Below are 19,598 nucleotides of genomic sequence, written 5' to 3' on the forward strand. Positions count from 1 at the left end.
AGAGGATCTGTACATTAATAGACATACATAATGTACAAATGAACCAGATTGTGTACACCTAGGATAAACAATATTCTAAACTTTACCCAGATTAAAAAACTTTTAAAAACCAAGAAGAAGTAATGAGACATAAACTTATGGGGATTTCTCCTGGCAAATTCCATTCTAATTTACAACCTAGGACAATGACTTCCAGAAAGGCTCTGCTGCCCTAGTACCCAGATTGGGGAATGGAGAAATGCTACCTCCTTGTGGCCGTTTCCCACAACAGCAGGTTTGAACCCACTGCGAAAGGTCACTAAATTTTCACCAACTTGCAGTTCTGTAAATGACACCTGCCCTCCAGAAAATTTCTGGGGTCAAAAATCGACCAAAAAATTCAAAAGAGGGCAACCTTCGAAGAAGACAATTTCAAGAGCTACATTGTACTCACGGTTTTTTCTTTTAAGAGAAAAGAGAACGATGTAGGAATATGATGAATTTTAAAAAATTTAATGACAGGCATACCCATATTACAAAAACCTATCAGCTCACAGCAGTCAGAATGGCCATTAGGAAAAATGCTGCAAAAAATAAACGGTGAAGGGAGTGTGGAGAAATGCGTACCCTCGGTTGTAAGGGGGGGCATGTAAAGAGCCACTAATGAAAACACAGTGTAGGTGCTTTGAAAAGGGAAACATTGAGCTACCAGTCAATCAATCACAACCACTGCTTGGCCTATCACCTGAGAAAATGAGAATCAAAAAGTCACAGGCTGGCAAACCTGTACGCCAGCAAGATTTACCATAGCCAGCACTTGGAAGCAACGAAAATGTCCATCAACCGAGGAATGCACCAAGAAGAAGTGGTCCACGTACACAATGGAATATTACTCTAATAATAAATATAAATGAAATTTAAAAACAAACAAAAGCAAGGAGACATCAACATTTGTGGGTTTATCCGGGCACATGGCACTCTAACTTATAACCGAAGAACACCACTGGCCGGTAGGTCTGTTTCCCTAGTACCAGCAAGGGGAACGTAGAAAGGCTGCCGCTCTCTGGCCGTTACCTGCAAAAGCAGGTTTAAAGCCTGAGCTAATGGTCACTTCATATGAACAAGTACTGCAGGGCTGTAAATGAAACCTGCCCTCAAAATGTCTTGAGGGAGATAATGGCCAAAATATTTCAAATGGTGACACATACTTTAAGAAAACACTTTGAAGAAATAAGCTCTAATCACAGCTGGAAAAATAAAAAGGACATGTCTTAAAGATCAATTTCAACGCATTATGAGACACATGCAAATTCAACCACAAAGAGGTATCAGCTCACACCACTCAGAATAACCATCAGCAAAAACTACAAAGAATAAATCCTGAAGGAGCTGGGAAGAAATACATACCCTCCACTTTAAGTGGGACGTAACCTGGAAAGAGCCACTAAGGAGAACAGAATAGAGGTGCCTTTAAAAGGTAAACATTGAGCTACCATATGTTCCAGCAGACCTATTCCTGGACCTATAAACTAAGAAGACAGAATTGGAAGGACACAGGCACGCAAATCTGCATTGCATAGTATTACAGTAGCCAAGATATGGAAGTAACCAAAAAGTCCACCGACAGATGGGTGGACAAAGAAGAACTGCTACCTGTACAGATGGAATATGAGCTAGTGAAAAAAATGAAACGATGCCATTTCCAGCACCACAGATGAGTCTAGAAGTAATCACGCAACTTGGAGTAAGTGAGAAAGCGAAAAACACATATCCTATCGTATCACATATAGGTGTTACCTAAAAAATGATACAAACAAAGATATTTCCACAGAGAAACACTTTCATAGATTCATTAAAAAACTTATGGTTCACCAAATGGACAGGTGTGAGGATTGGATACATTACCATATTGAGGTTAACAGAGAGATACAAACACATGTGAAATATAGAATCACCAAAGACCTACGCAATACCAAGAGAAGACTACTCAACATTGTGTCATAACCTACATGGGAAAAGGATCCGAAGAAGAATAGATATATGTATATGTGTGAAAGAACCACATCTTGCACACCTAGAACAAACAAAACATTGTAATCAAGTTTGCTGTGAGAAAAAATAAAAATTAAGTTAAAAATACCAACAAGAAGTAAGGAGACATAAACTTAAAGGGCTTTTTCCTCGCACATTCCATTCTAATTTACAACCTAGAACACCACTTCCAGTAAGGCTCTGTTGCCCTAGTAACCAGATTTGGTAAAGGAGAAATGCTGCCGCCTTGTGGCCGGTTCCCGCAAGAGCAGCTTTTAACCCCCAGCTAATGGTCACTTACCATTCACAAGGACTCAGGGCTGTAAAGGACACCTGCCCTCAAAATTGTGCTGAGGTAGGGAATGGATAAAAAAATTCAAAACAGGCAAAATGTTCACGAAGATAGTATGAAGAGGTAAGTTTTACTCACTCTCTTTTTAAAGAAAGGAAAATGGATAAAAGCTCAGCCTCAGGAAGTATTAGACTCATGCAATCTAATCTACAAAAAGTTTTCAACTCACACCAGTCGACTGACCATTGGCAAAAAGTCTACAAACAATAAATTCTGAAGAGGTTTTAGACAACTGTGTACCCTCTAGCTGCTGGTGAGATGTAAAAGGGTTAAACGCTAATAATGAGAACAGAAAGGAGCTGCGTTGAAAAGAAAAACTGAGGTACCATTCAATCCAGCAGGCGCACCAAAGGGCCTCTCACCTGAGAAGACCAGAATGAAGAAGACCCGGGCTGCAAAAGCTGCACTGCAGCCTTATTCACAATAGACAAGACAGTGAAGCAACCAAAATGTCCATCAACAGATGAAAGGATAAAGAAGAAGTGGTCCATGTACACAATGAATACTAGCCATGGAAAACAATGAAACATTGCTCTTTGAGGCACCATAGATGATCTTGGAGATAATCGCAGAACATGAGGTAAGTCGGAAAACAAAAGTTCTATATCCTATATTATCACTTATAGGCGTTATCTAATAACTGACACAAATGAACATATTTCCACAGAGAAAGTCAATCACAGACTTATTAAAAAAAAACTATGCTTATCTAAAAGGAAAGGTGGGGGGAATGGATACATGAAGATTAGCGTTACCATATGTATACAAATACATATTATATACATATATCAAAAAGACCGACCATATAGCAAGGAAGGATTACGGAACACTCTGTAATAATTTACATGGGAAGAGGATCTCTACATAAATAGGTATATATGATATGTAGATGAACCAGAGTGTGTACACCTTGGACAAGCAACATTCTAACCATTACCCCAATTGAAAAAATTAAAACAACGAACTAGGAGTAATGAGACATAAACTTATGGGGGGTTTTCCTGGTACATTCCATCCAAATTGAAAACCTAGGCAGACAACTTCCAGAACGGCTCTGCTGCCCTAGTACCCAGATTTGGGAATCGAGAAATGCTGCATCCTTGTGGCCGTTTCCCACAACAGCAGCTTTGAACCCACTGCAAAAGGTCACTAATTATTCACCAATTGCAGGTCTGTAAATGACACCGGCCCTCCAAAAAATACTGAGGTCGAAAATCGAACAAAAACTTCTAGAGTGCAACCTTCCAAAAAGAAAATTTGAAGAGGTATATTACACTCACACTTTCTTTCTTTTTTCTTTCAACAGAAAAGAAAAAGGCGTGGAAAAATGATGAATTGTAGGAATTTTTACAGACATGTAAACCCAAATTACAAAAACCTGTCAGCTCACACCAGTCAGAATGGCCATCAACAAAAATGCTGCAAACTAGAAATGCTGACGTGATTGTGGAGAAATGCATACCCTCGATTCTAAGGGGGTTGTGGTAAGAGCCACTAATGAAAGCACAATTGAGGTGCCTTGAAAAGGTAAACGTTGAGCTACCATACCAGTCAATCAATCATACCCACTGCTGGGTCTATCACCTGAGAAAAAGAAAATCATAAATCACAGGCTGGCAATCGTGCACTTCATCAATATTTACCATAGGCAACAATTGGAAGCAACGAAAATGTCCATCAACAGAGGAATGCACCAAGAAGAAGTGGTCCATGTACACAATGGAATATTAGCCATGGAAAACATTGAAGCACTGCTCTTTGAGGCACCTTAGATGAGGCTGGAGATATTCACAAAACATGAAGTAGGTCGGAAAGCAAAAGACCTATATCCTATATTATCACTTATGGCATTCTCTAATAACTGGCACAGATGAACGTATTTCCAAAGAGAAAGACACTCACAGGCTGAGAAAACAAACTATGCTCATCTGAAAGGAAAGGAGGGGGGAAATTGAGAAATGAAGATTAGTGTTACTATACATATACAAATACATATTATATACATGTATCAAAAAGACCGAACATATAGCAAGGGAGGTCGACGGAACACTGTAATATTTTACATGGGAAGAGGATCTGTACATTAATAGACATACATAATGTACAAATGAACCAGATTGTGTACACCTAGGACAAACAATATTCTAAACTTTACCCAGATTAAAAAACTTTTAAAAACCAAGAAGAAGTAATGAGACATGAACTTATGGGGATTTCTCCTGGCAAATTCCATTCTAATTTACAACCTAGGACAATGACTTCCAGAAAGGCTCTGCTGCCCTAGTACCCAGATTGGGGAATGGAGAAATGCTACCTCCTTGTGGCCGTTTCCCACAACAGCAGGTTTGAACCCACTGCGAAAGGTCACTAAATTTTCACCAACTTGCAGTTCTGTAAATGACACCTGCCCTCCAGAAAATTTCTGGGGTCAAAAATCGACCAAAAAATTCAAAAGAGGGCAACCTTCGAAGAAGACAATTTCAAGAGCTATATTGTACTCACGGTTTTTTCTTTTAAGAGAAAAGAAAAAGGCGTAGGTATATGATGCATTTAAAAAAATTTAATGACATGCATACCCATATTACAAAAACCTAACAGCTCACAGCAGTCAGAATGGCCATTAGGAAAAATGCTGCAAAAAATAAACGGTGAAGGGAGTGTTGAGAAATGCGTACCCTCGGCTGTAAGGGGGGGCATGTAAAGAGCCACTAATGAAAACACAGTGTAGGTGCTTTGAAAAGGGAAACATTGTGCTACCAGTCAATCAATCACAACCACTTCTGGGCCTATCACCTGAGAAAATGAGAATCAAAAAGTCACAGGCTGGCAATCCCGCACTCCAGCACTATTTACCATAGGCAACACTTGGAAGCAACGAAAATGTCCATCAACAGAGGAATGCACCAAGAAGAAGTGGTCCACGTACACAATGGAATATTACTCTAATAATAAATATAAATGAAATTTAAAAACAAACAAAAGCAAGGACACATCAACATTTGTGGGTTTATCCGGGCACATGGCACTCTAACTTATAACCGAAGAACACCACTGGCCGGTAGGTCTGTTTCCCTAGTACCAGCAAGGGGAACGTAGAAAGGCTGCCGCTCTCTGGCCGTTACCTGCAAAAGCAGGTTTAAAGCCTGAGCTAATGGTCACTTCATATGAACAAGTACTGCAGGGCTGTAAATGAAACCTGCCCTCAAAATGTCTTGAGGGAGATAATGGCCAAAATATTTCAAATGGTGACACATACTTTAAGAAAACACTTTGAAGAAATAAGCTCTAATCACAGCTGGAAAAATAAAAAGGACATGTCTTAAAGATCAATTTCAACGCATTATGAGACACATGCAAATTCAACCACAAAGAGGTATCAGCTCACACCACTCAGAATAACCATCAGCAAAAACTACAAAGAATAAATCCTGAAGGAGCTGGGAAGAAATACATACCCTCCACTTTAAGTGGGACGTAACCTGGAAAGAGCCACTAAGGAGAACAGAATAGAGGTGCCTTTAAAAGGTAAACATTGAGCTACCATATGTTCCAGCAGACCTATTCCTGGACCTATAAACTAAGAAGACAGAATTGGAAGGACACAGGCACGCAAATCTGCATTGCATAGTATTACAATAGCCAAGATATGGAAGTAACCAAAAAGTCCACCGACAGATGGGTGGACAAAGAAGAACTGCTACCTGTACAGATGGAATATGAGCTAGTGAAAAAAATGAAACGATGCCATTTCCAGCACCATAGATGAGTCTAGAAGTAATCACGCAACTTGGAGTAAGTGAGAAAGCGAAAAACACATATCCTATCGTATCACATATAGGTGTTACCTAAAAAATGATACAAACAAAGATATTTCCACAGAGAAACACTTTCATAGATTCATTAAAAAACTTATGGTTCACCAAATGGACAGGTGTGAGGATTGGATACATTACCATATTGAGGTTAACAGAGAGATACAAACACATGTGAAATATAGAATCACCAAAGACCTACGCAATACCAAGAGAAGACTACTCAACATTGTGTCATAACCTACATGGGAAAAGGATCCGAAGAAGAATAGATATATGTATATGTGTGAAAGAACCACATCTTGCACACCTAGAACAAACAAAACATTGTAATCAAGTTTGCTGTGAGAAAAAATAAAAATTAAGTTAAAAATACCAACAAGAAGTAAGGAGACATAAACTTAAAGGGCTTTTTCCTCGCACATTCCATTCTAATTTACAACCTAGAACACCACTTCCAGTAAGGCTCTGTTGCCCTAGTAACCAGATTTGGTAAAGGAGAAATGCTGCCGCCTTGTGGCCGATTCCCGCAAGAGCAGCTTTTAACCCCCAGCTAATGGTCACTTACCATTCACAAGGACTCAGGGCTCTAAAGGACACCTGCCCTCAAAATTGTGCTGAGGTAGGGAATGGATAAAAAAAATCAAAACAGGCAAAATGTTCACGAAGATAGTATGAAGAGGTAAGTTTTACTCACTCTCTTTTAAAAAAAAAGGAAAATGGATAAAAGCTCAGCCTCAGGAAGTATTAGACTCATGCAATCTAATCTACAAAAAGTTTTCAACTCACACCAGTCGACTGACCATTGGCAAAAAGTCTACAAACAATAAATGCTGAAGAGGTTTAAGAGAACTGTGTACCCTCTAGCTGCTGGTGAGATGTAAAAGGGTTAAACGCTAATAATGAGAACAGAAAGAAGCTGCATTGAAAAGAAAAATTGAGGTACCATTCAATCCAGCAGGCGCACCAAAGGGCCTCTCACCTGAGAAGACCAGAATGAAGAAGACCCGGGCTGCAAAAGCTGCACTGCAGCCTTATTCACAATAGACAAGACAGTGAAGCAACCAAAATGTCCATCAACAGATGAAAGGATAAAGAAGAAGTGGTCCATGTACACAATGAATACTAGCCATGGAAAACAATGAAACACTGCTCTTTGAGGCACCATAGATGATCTTGGAGATAATCACAGAACATGAGGTAAGTCGGAAAGGAAAAGTCCTATAACCTATGATATCACTTATAGGCGTTATCTAATAACTGACACAAATGAACATATTTCCACAGAGAAAGGCAATCACAGACTTATTAAAAAAAAAAACTATGCTTATCTAAAAGGAAAGGTGGGGGGAATGGATACATGAAGATTAGCGTTACCATATGTATACAAATACATATTATATACATATATCAAAAAGACCGACCATATAGCAAGGAAGGATTACGGAACACTCTGTAATAATTTACACGGGAAGAGGATCTCTACATAAATAGGTATATATGATATGTAGATGAACCAGAGTGTGTACACCTTGGACAAGCAACATTCTAACCATTACCCCAATTGAAAAAATTAAAACAACGAACTAGGAGTAATGAGACATAAACTTATGGGGGGTTTTCCTGGCACATTCCATCCAAATTGAAAACCTAGGCAGACAACTTCCAGAACGGCTCTGCTGCCCTAGTACCCAGATTTGGGAATCGAGAAATGCTGCATCCTTGTGGCCGTTTCCCACAACAGCAGCTTTGAACCCACTGCAAAAGGTCACTAATTATTCACCAATTGCAGGTCTGTAAATGACACCGGCCCTCCAAAAAATACTGAGGTCGAAAATCGACCAAAAAATTCTAGAGTGCAACCTTCCAAAAAGAAAATTTGAAGAGGTATATTACACTCACACTTTCTTTCTTTTTTCTTTTAACAGAAAAGTAAAAGGCGTGGAAAAATGATGAATTGTAGGAATTTTTACAGACATGTAAACCCAAATTACAAAAACCTGTCAGCTCACACCAGTCAGAATGGCCATCAACAAAAATGCTGCAAACTAGAAATGCTGACGTGATTGTGGAGAAATGCGTACCCTCGATTCTAAGGGGGACGTGGTAAGAGCCACTAATGAAAGCACAATTGAGGTGCCTTGAAAAGGTAAACGTTGAGCTACCATACCAGTCAATCAATCATACCCACTGCTGGGTCTATCCCCTGAGAAAAGGAAAATCAAAAATCACAGGCTGGCAATCCTGCACTCCAGCAATATTTACCATAGGCAACACTTGGAAGCAACGAAAATGTCCATCAACAGAGGAATGCACCAAGAAGAAGTGGTCCATGTACACATGGAATATTAGCCATGGAAAACATTGAAGCACTGCTCTTTGAGGCACCATAGATGAGCCTGGAGATAATCACAAAACATGAAGTAGGTCGGAAAGCAAAACACCTATATCCTATATTATCACTTATGGCATTATCTAATAACTGGCACAGATGAACGTATTTCCAAAGACAAAGACACTCACAGGCTGAGAAAACAAACTATGCTCATCTGAAAGGAAAGGAGGGGGGAAATTGAGAAATGAAGATTAGTGTTACTATACATATACAAATACATATTTTGTACATGTATCAAAAAGACCGAACATATAGCAAGGGAGGTCGACGGAACACTGTAATATTTTACATGGGAAGAGGATCTGTACATTAATAGACATACATAATGTACAAATGAACCAGATTGTGTACACCTAGGATAAACAATATTCTAAACTTTACCCAGATTAAAAAACTTTTAAAAACCAAGAAGAAGTAATGAGACATAAACTTATGGGGATTTCTCCTGGCAAATTCCATTCTAATTTACAACCTAGGACAATGACTTCCAGAAAGGCTCTGCTGCCCTAGTACCCAGATTGGGGAATGGAGAAATGCTACCTCCTTGTGGCCGTTTCCCACAACAGCAGGTTTGAACCCACTGCGAAAGGTCACTAAATTTTCACCAACTTGCAGTTCTGTAAATGACACCTGCCCTCCAGAAAATTTCTGGGGTCAAAAATCGACCAAAAAATTCAAAAGAGGGCAACCTTCGAAGAAGACAATTTCAAGAGCTATATTGTACTCACGGTTTTTTCTTTTAAGAGAAAAGAAAAAGGCGTAGGAATATGATGAATTGTAAAAAATTTAATGACAGGCATACCCATATTACAAAAACCTATCAGCTCAGAGCAGTCAGAATGGCCATTAGGAAAAATGCTGCAAAAAATAAACGGTGAAGGGAGTGTGGAGAAATGCGTACCCTCGGTTGTAAGGGGGTCATGTAAAGAGCCACTAATGAAATCACAGTGTAGGTGCTTTCAAAAGGGAAACATTGAGCTACCAGTCAATCAATCACAACCACTGCTTGGCCTATCACCTGAGAAAATGAGAATCAAAAAGTCACAGGCTGGCAAACCTGTACGCCAGCAAGATTTACCATAGCCAGCACTTGGAAGCAATGAAAATGTCCATCAACCGAGGAATGCACCTAGAAGAAGTGGTCCACGTACACAATGGAATATTACTCTAATAATAAATATAAATGAAATTTAAAAACAAACAAAAGCAAGGAGACATCAACATTTGTGGGTTTATCCGGACACATTGCACTCTAATTTATAACCGAAGAACACCACTGGCCGGTAGGTCTGTTTCCCTAGTACCAGCAAGGGGAACATAGAAAGGCTGCCGCTCTCTGGCCGTTACCTGCAAAAGCAGGTTTAAAGCCTGAGCTAATGGTCACTTCATATGAACAAGTACTGCAGGGCTGTAAATGAAACCTGCCCTCAAAATGTCTTGAGGGAGATAATGGCCAAAATATTTCAAATGGTGACACATACTTTAAGAAAACACTTTGAAGAAATAAGCTCTAATCACAGCTGGAAAAATAAAAAGGACATGTCTTAAAGATCAATTTCAACGCATTATGAGACACATGCAAATTCAACCACAAAGAGGTATCAGCTCACACCACTCAGAATAACCATCAGCAAAAACTACAAAGAATAAATCTTGAAGGAGCTGGGAAGAAATACATACCCTCCACTTTAAGTGGAACGTAACCTGGAAAGAGCCACTAAGGAGAACAGAATAGAGGTGCCTTTGAAAGGTAAACATTGAGCTACCATATGATCCTGCAGACCTATTCCTGGACCTATAAACTAAGAAGACAGAATTGGAAGGACACAGGCACGCAAATCTGCTTTGCATAGTATTACAATAGCCAAGATATGGAAGTAACCAAAAAGTCCACCGACAGATGGGTAGACAAAGAAGAACTGCTACCTGTACAGATGGAATATGAGCTAGTGAAAAAAATGAAACAATGCCATTTCCAGCACCATAGATGAGTCTAGAAGTAATCACGCAACTTGGAGTAAGTGAGAAAGCGAAAAACACATATCCTATCGTATCACATATAGGTGTTACCTAAAAAATGATACAAACAAAGATATTTCCACAGAGAAACACTTTCATAGATTCATTAAAAAACTTATGGTTCACCAAATGGACAGGTGTGAGGATTGGATACATTACCATATTGAGGTTAACAGAGAGATACAAACACATGTGAAATATAGAATCACCAAAGACCTACGCAATACCAAGAGAAGACTACTCAACATTGTGTCATAACCTACATGGGAAAAGGATCCGAAGAAGAATAGATATATGTATATGTGTGAAAGAACCACATCTTGCACACCTAGAACAAACAAAACATTGTAATCAAGTTTGCTGTGAGAAAAAATAAAAATTAAGTTAAAAATACCAACAAGAAGTAAGGAGACATAAACTTAAAGGGCTTTTTCCTCGCACATTCCATTCTAATTTACAACCTAGAACACCACTTCCAGTAAGGCTCTGTTGCCCTAGTAACCAGATTTGGTAAAGGAGAAATGCTGCCGCCTTGTGGCCGATTCCCGCAAGAGCAGCTTTTAACCCCCAGCTAATGGTCACTTACCATTCACAAGGACTCAGGGCTGTAAAGGACACCTGCCCTCAAAATTGTGCTGAGGTAGGGAATGGATAAAAAAATTCAAAACAGGCAAAATGTTCACGAAGATAGTATGAAGAGGTAAGTTTTACTCACTCTCTTTTTAAAGAAAGGAAAATGGATAAAAGCTCAGCCTCAGGAAGTATTAGACTCATGCAATCTAATCTACAAAAAGTTTTCAACTCACACCAGTCGACTGACCATTGGCAAAAAGTCTACAAACAATAAATTCTGAAGAGGTTTTAGACAACTGTGTACCCTCTAGCTGCTGGTGAGATGTAAAAGGGTTAAACGCTAATAATGAGAACAGAAAGGAGCTGCGTTGAAAAGAAAAACTGAGGTACCATTCAATCCAGCAGGCGCACCAAAGGGCCTCTCACCTGAGAAGACCAGAATGAAGAAGACCCGGGCTGCAAAAGCTGCACTGCAGCCTTATTCACAATAGACAAGACAGTGAAGCAACCAAAATGTCCATCAACAGATGAAAGGATAAAGAAGAAGTGGTCCATGTACACAATGAATACTAGCCATGGAAAACAATGAAACATTGCTCTTTGAGGCACCATAGATGATCTTGGAGATAATCGCAGAACATGAGGTAAGTCGGAAAACAAAAGTTCTATATCCTATATTATCACTTATAGGCGTTATCTAATAACTGACACAAATGAACATATTTCCACAGAGAAAGTCAATCACAGACTTATTAAAAAAAAACTATGCTTATCTAAAAGGAAAGGTGGGGGGAATGGATACATGAAGATTAGCGTTACCATATGTATACAAATACATATTATATACATATATCAAAAAGACCGACCATATAGCAAGGAAGGATTACGGAACACTCTGTAATAATTTACACGGGAAGAGGATCTCTACATAAATAGGTATATATGATATGTAGATGAACCAGAGTGTGTACACCTTGGACAAGCAACATTCTAACCATTACCCCAATTGAAAAAATTAAAACAACGAACTAGGAGTAATGAGACATAAACTTATGGGGGGTTTTCCTGGTACATTCCATCCAAATTGAAAACCTAGGCAGACAACTTCCAGAACGGCTCTGCTGCCCTAGTACCCAGATTTGGGAATCGAGAAATGCTGCATCCTTGTGGCCGTTTCCCACAACAGCAGCTTTGAACCCACTGCAAAAGGTCACTAATTATTCACCAATTGCAGGTCTGTAAATGACACCGGCCCTGCAAAAAATACTGAGGTCGAAAATCGAACAAAAACTTCTAGAGTGCAACCTTCCAAAAAGAAAATTTGAAGAGGTATATTACACTCACACTTTCTTTCTTTTTTCTTTTAACAGAAAAGAAAAAGGCGTGGAAAAATGATGAATTGTAGGAATTTTTACAGACATGTAAACCCAAATTACAAAAACCTGTCAGCTCGTACCAGTCAGAATGGCCATCAACAAAAATGCTGCAAACTAGAAATGCTGACGTGATTGTGGAGAAATGCGTACCCTCGATTCTAAGGGGGTTGTGGTAAGAGCCACTAATGAAAGCACAATTGAGGTGCCTTGAAAAGGTAAACGTTGAGCTACCATACCAGTCAATCAATCATACCCACTGCTGGGTCTATCACCTGAGAAAAAGAAAATCATAAATCACAGGCTGGCAATCGTGCACTTCATCAATATTTACCATAGGCAACACTTGGAAGCAACGAAAATGTCCATCAACAGAGGAATGCACCAAGAAGAAGTGGTCCATGTACACAATGGAATATTAGCCATGGAAAACATTAAAGCACTGCTCTTTGAGGCACCTTAGATGAGGCTGGAGATATTCACAAAACATGAAGTAGGTCGGAAAGCAAAAGACCTATATCCTATATTATCACTTATGGCATTATCTAATAACTGGCACAGATGAACGTATTTCCAAAGAGAAAGACACTCACAGGCTGAGAAAACAAACTATGCTCATCTGAAAGGAAAGGAGGGGGGAAATTGAGAAATGAAGATTAGTGTTACTATACATATACAAATACATATTATATACATGTATCAAAAAGACGGAACATATAGCAAGGGAGGTCGACGGAACACTGTAATATTTTACATGGGAAGAGGATCTGTACATTAATAGACATACATAATGTACAAATGAACCAGATTGTGTACACCTAGGACAAACAATATTCTAAACTTTACCCAGATTAAAAAACTTTTAAAAACCAAGAAGAAGTAATGAGACATGAACTTATGGGGATTTCTCCTGGCAAATTCCATTCTAATTTACAACCTAGGACAATGACTTCCAGAAAGGCTCTGCTGCCCTAGTACCCAGATTGGGGAATGGAGAAATGCTACCTCCTTGTGGCCGTTTCCCACAACAGCAGGTTTGAACCCACTGCGAAAGGTCACTAAATTTTCACCAACTTGCAGTTCTGTAAATGACACCTGCCCTCCAGAAAATTTCTGGGGTCAAAAATCGACCAAAAAATTCAAAAGAGGGCAACCTTCGAAGAAGACAATTTCAAGAGCTATATTGTACTCACGGTTTTTTCTTTTAAGAGAAAAGAAAAAGGCGTAGGTATATGATGCATTTAAAAAAATTTAATGACATGCATACCCATATTACAAAAACCTAACAGCTCACAGCAGTCAGAATGGCTATTAGGAAAAATGCTGCAAAAAATAAACGGTGAAGGGAGTGTTGAGAAAGGCGTACCCTCGGTTGTAAGGGGGGGCATGTAAAGAGCCACTAATGAAAACACAGTGTAGGTGCTTTGAAAAGGGAAACATTGTGCTACCAGTCAATCAATCACAACCACTTCTGGGCCTATCACCTGAGAAAATGAGAATCAAAAAGTCACAGGCTGGCAATCCCGCACTCCAGCACTATTTACCATAGGCAACACTTGGAAGCAACGAAAATGTCCATCAACCGAGGAATGCACCAAGAAGTGGTCCACGTACACAATGGAATATTACTCTAATAATAAATATAAATGAAATTTAAAAACAAACAAAAGCAAGGAGACATCAACATTTGTGGGTTTATCCGGGCACATGGCACTCTAACTTATAACCGAAGAACACCACTGGCCGGTAGGTCTGTTTCCCTAGTACCAGCAAGGGGAACGTAGAAAGGCTGCCGCTCTCTGGCCGTTACCTGCAAAAGCAGGTTTAAAGCCTGAGCTAATGGTCACTTCATATGAACAAGTACTGCAGGGCTGTAAATGAAACCTGCCCTCAAAATGTCTTGAGGGAGATAATGGCCAAAATATTTCAAATGGTGACACATACTTTAAGAAAACACTTTGAAGAAATAAGCTCTAATCACAGCTGGAAAAATAAAAAGGACATGTCTTAAAGATCAATTTCAACGCATTATGAGACACATGCAAATTCAACCACAAAGAGGTATCAGCTCACACCACTCAGAATAACCATCAGCAAAAACTACAAAGAATAAATCCTGAAGGAGCTGGGAAGAAATACATACCCTCCACTTTAAGTGGGACGTAACCTGGAAAGAGCCACTAAGGAGAACAGAATAGAGGTGCCTTTAAAAGGTAAACATTGAGCTACCATATGTTCCAGCAGACCTATTCCTGGACCTATAAACTAAGAAGACAGAATTGGAAGGACACAGGCACGCAAATCTGCATTGCATAGTATTACAATAGCCAAGATATGGAAGTAACCAAAAAGTCCACCGACAGATGGGTAGACAAAGAAGAACTGCTACCTGTACAGATGGAATATGAGCTAGTGAAAAAAATGAAACGATGCCATTTCCAGCACCATAGATGAGTCTAGAAGTAATCACGCAACTTGGAGTAAGTGAGAAAGCGAAAAACACATATCCTATCGTATCACATATAGGTGTTACCTAAAAAATGATACAAACAAAGATATTTCCACAGAGAAACACTTTCATAGATTCATTAAAAAACTTATGGTTCACCAAATGGACAGGTGTGAGGATTGGATACATTACCATATTGAGGTTAACAGAGAGATACAAACACATGTGAAATATAGAATCACCAAAGACCTACGCAATACCAAGAGAAGACTACTCAACATTGTGTCATAACCTACATGGGAAAAGGATCCGAAGAAGAATAGATATATGTATATGTGTGAAAGAACCACATCTTGCACACCTAGAACAAACAAAACATTGTAATCAAGTTTGCTGTGAGAAAAAATAAAAATTAAGTTAAAAATACCAACAAGAAGTAAGGAGACATAAACTTAAAGGGCTTTTTCCTCGCACATTCCATTCTAATTTACAACCTAGAACACCACTTCCAGTAAGGCTCTGTTGCCCTAGTAACCAGATTTGGTAAAGGAGAAATGCTGCCGCCTTGTGGCCGATTCCCGCAAGAGCAGCTTTTAACCCCCAGCTAATGGTCACTTACCATTCACAAGGACTCAGGGCTGTAAAGGACACCTGCCCTCAAAATTGTGCTGAGGTAGGGAATGGATAAAAAAATTCAAAACAGGCAAAATGTTCACGAAGATAGTATGAAGAGGTAAGTTTTACTCACTCTCTTTTTAAAAAAAGGAAAATGGATAAAAGCTCAGCCTCAGGAAGTATTAGACTCATGCAATCTAATCTACAAAAAGTTTTCAACTCACACCAGTCGACTGACCATTGGCAAAAAGTCTACAAACAATAAATGCTGAAGAGGTTTAAGAGAACTGTGTACCCTCTAGCTGCTGGTGAGATGTAAAAGGGTTAAACGCTAATAATGAGAACAGAAAGAAGCTGCGTTGAAAAGAAAAATTGAGGTACCATTCAATCCAGCAGGTGCACCAAAGGGCCTCTCACCTGAGAAGACCAGAATGAAGAAGACCCGGGCTGCAAAAGCTGCACTGCAGCCTTATTCACAATAGACAAGACAGTGAAGCAACCAAAATGTCCATCAACAGATGAAAGGATAAAGAAGAAGTGGTCCATGTACACAATGAATACTAGCCATGGAAAACAATGAAACACTGCTCTTTGAGGCACCATAGATGATCTTGGAGATAATCACAGAACATGAGGTAAGTCGGAAAGGAAAAGTCCTATAACCTATGATATCACTTATAGGCGTTATCTAATAACTGACACAAATGAACATATTTCCACAGAGAAAGGCAATCAGAGACTTATTAAAAAAAAAAACTATGCTTATCTAAAAGGAAAGGTGGGGGGAATGGATACATGAAGATTAGCGTTACCATATGTATACAAATACATATTATATACATATATCAAAAAGACCGACCATATAGCAAGGAAGGATTACGGAACACTCTGTAATAATTTACACGGGAAGAGGATCTCTACATAAATAGGTATATATGATATGTAGATGAACCAGAGTGTGTACACCTTGGACAAGCAACATTCTAACCATTACCCCAATTGAAAAAATTAAAACAACGAACTAGGAGTAATGAGACATAAACTTATGGGGGGTTTTCCTGGCACATTCCATCCAAATTGAAAACCTAGGCAGACAACTTCCAGAACGGCTCTGCTGCCCTAGTACCCAGATTTGGGAATCGAGAAATGCTGCATCCTTGTGGCCGTTTCCCACAACAGCAGCTTTGAACCCACTGCAAAAGGTCACTAATTATTCACCAATTGCAGGTCTGTAAATGACACCGGCCCTCCAAAAAATACTGAGGTCGAAAATCGACCAAAAAATTCTAGAGTGCAACCTTCCAAAAAGAAAATTTGAAGAGGTATATTACACTCACACTTTCTTTCTTTTTTCTTTTAACAGAAAAGTAAAAGGCGTGGAAAAATGATGAATTGTAGGAATTTTTACAGACATGTAAACCCAAATTACAAAAACCTGTCAGCTCACACCAGTCAGAATGGCCATCAACAAAAATGCTGCAAACTAGAAATGCTGACGTGATTGTGGAGAAATGCGTACCCTCGATTCTAAGGGGGACGTGGTAAGAGCCACTAATGAAAGCACAATTGAGGTGCCTTGAAAAGGTAAACGTTGAGCTACCATACCAGTCAATCAATCATACCCACTGCTGGGTCTATCCCCTGAGAAAAGGAAAATCAAAAATCACAGGCTGGCAATCCTGCACTCCAGCAATATTTACCATAGGCAACACTTGGAAGCAACGAAAATGTCCATCAACAGAGGAATGCACCAAGAAGAAGTGGTCCATGTACACATGGAATATTAGCCATGGAAAACATTGAAGCACTGCTCTTTGAGGCACCATAGATGAGCCTGGAGATAATCACAAAACATGAAGTAGGTCGGAAAGCAAAACACCTATATCCTATATTATCACTTATGGCATTATCTAATAACTGGCACAGATGAACGTATTTCCAAAGAGAAAGACACTCACAGGCTGAGAAAACAAACTATGCTCATCTGAAAGGAAAGGAGGGGGGAAATTGAGAAATGAAGATTAGTGTTACTATACATATACAAATACATATTTTGTACATGTATCAAAAAGACCGAACATATAGCAAGGGAGGTCGACGGAACACTGTAATATTTTACATGGGAAGAGGATCTGTACATTAATAGACATACATAATGTACAAATGAACCAGATTGTGTACACCTAGGATAAACAATATTCTAAACTTTACCCAGATTAAAAAACTTTTAAAAACCAAGAAGAAGTAATGAGACATAAACTTATGGGGATTTCTCCTGGCAAATTCCATTCTAATTTACAACCTAGGACAATGACTTCCAGAAAGGCTCTGCTGCCCTAGTACCCAGATTGGGGAATGGAGAAATGCTACCTCCTTGTGGCCGTTTCCCACAACAGCAGGTTTGAACCCACTGCGAAAGGTCACTAAATTTTCACCAACTTGCAGTTCTGTAAATGACACCTGCCCTCCAGAAAATTTCTGGGGTCCAAAATCGACCAAAAAATTCAAAAGAGGGCAACCTTCGAAGAAGACAATTTCAAGAGCTATATTGTACTTACGGTTTTTTCTTTTAAGAGAAAAGAAAAAGGCGTAGGTATATGATGCATTTAAAAAAATTTAATGACATGCATACTCATATTACAAAAACCTAACAGCTCACAGCAGTCAGAATGGCCATTAGGAAAAATGCTGCAAAAAATAAACGGTGAAGGGAGTGTGGAGAAATGCGTACCCTCGGTTGTAAGGGGGGGCATGTAAAGAGCCACTAATGAAAACACAGTGTAGGTGCTTTGAAAAGGGAAACATTGTGCTACCAGTCAATCAATCACAACCACTTCTGGGCCTATCACCTGAGAAAATGAGAATCAAAAAGTCACAGGCTGGCAATCCCGCACTCCAGCACTATTTACCATAGGCAACACTTGGAAGCAACAAAAATGTCCATCAACCGAGGAATGCACCAAGAGGAAGTGTTCCATGTACACAATGGAATATTACTCCAATAATAAATATAAATTAAATCTAAAAAACAAAGCAAAAGTAAGGAGACATCAGCATTTGTGGGTTTATCCGGGCACATTGCACTCTAATTTATAACCGAGGGCCACCAGTGGCCAGAAGGTGTGTTTCCCTAGTTACCAGAGTGGGGAACATAGAAAGGCTGCTGCCTTCTGGCCGTTACCTGCAAAAGCAGCTTTAAAGCCTGTGCTAATGGTCACTTCATATGAACAAGTACTGTAGGGCTGTAAATGAAACCTGCCCTCAAAATGTCTTGAGGGAGGTAATGGCCAAAAAATTTCAAAATGTGACACATACTTTAAGTAAACACTTTGAAGAACTAAGCTGTAATCACAGTTTGATAAATGAAAAGGACATGCTTTAAAGCTCAATTTCAACAGATTATGGGACACATGCAAGTTCAACAACAAAGAGGTCTCAGCTCGTACCTGTCAGAATAACCATCAGCAATAAAACTACAAACAATATATACTGAAGGTGTTTTGGAGAAATGCATACCCTCAACTTTAAGTTGGACGTAACCTGGAAAGAGCCACTAATGAGAACTGAATGGTGGTGCCTTTAAAACGTACACACTGAGCTACCATATTATACAGCAAGCCCACTCCTTGGCCTATAACATAGGAAGATAGATCTGCAAAGACACAGGCAAGCAAATGTGCATTGCAGCAGTATTACAATAGCCAAGACATGGATGCAACCAAAAAGTCCATCAAGAGTTGCGTTGCCAAAGAAGAACTGGTTCATGTACAGATGGAATATTAGCCAGGGAAAAAAATGAAACAAGGCCATTTGCAGCACCATGTATGATTCTTGAGGTAATCAGGCAAATTGTACTAAGTCAGAAAACAAAAGACACATATCCTATAATATCACTTATAGGTCTTAGCTAAAAATTGATACCAATGAAGATATTTCCACAGAGAAATGCAATCACAGATTCATAAAAGAAACTTATGTTTCATCAAATGGAAAGGTGTGC

At 39.2% G+C, this 19,598-nt stretch overlaps 1 long non-coding RNA gene across 1 annotated transcript; it reads right to left on the reverse strand.

Moving 5' to 3' along the window:
• Positions 1–9,317: 9,317 nt before the first annotated feature.
• On the reverse strand, positions 9,318–14,825 carry LOC309636258. The gene is made up of 2 exons (XR_014249328.1): positions 14,130–14,825; positions 9,318–9,698 (listed from the first exon to the last, which is right to left on the reverse strand). It is a non-coding gene; the product is annotated as an uncharacterized lncRNA (long non-coding RNA).
• Positions 14,826–19,598: the final 4,773 nt, after the last annotated feature.

The sequence above is a fragment of the Balaenoptera borealis genome (genome assembly GCF_965194805.1).
Source record: "Balaenoptera borealis genome assembly, chromosome: 10".
Lineage (NCBI taxonomy): Eukaryota > Metazoa > Chordata > Mammalia > Artiodactyla > Balaenopteridae > Balaenoptera > Balaenoptera borealis.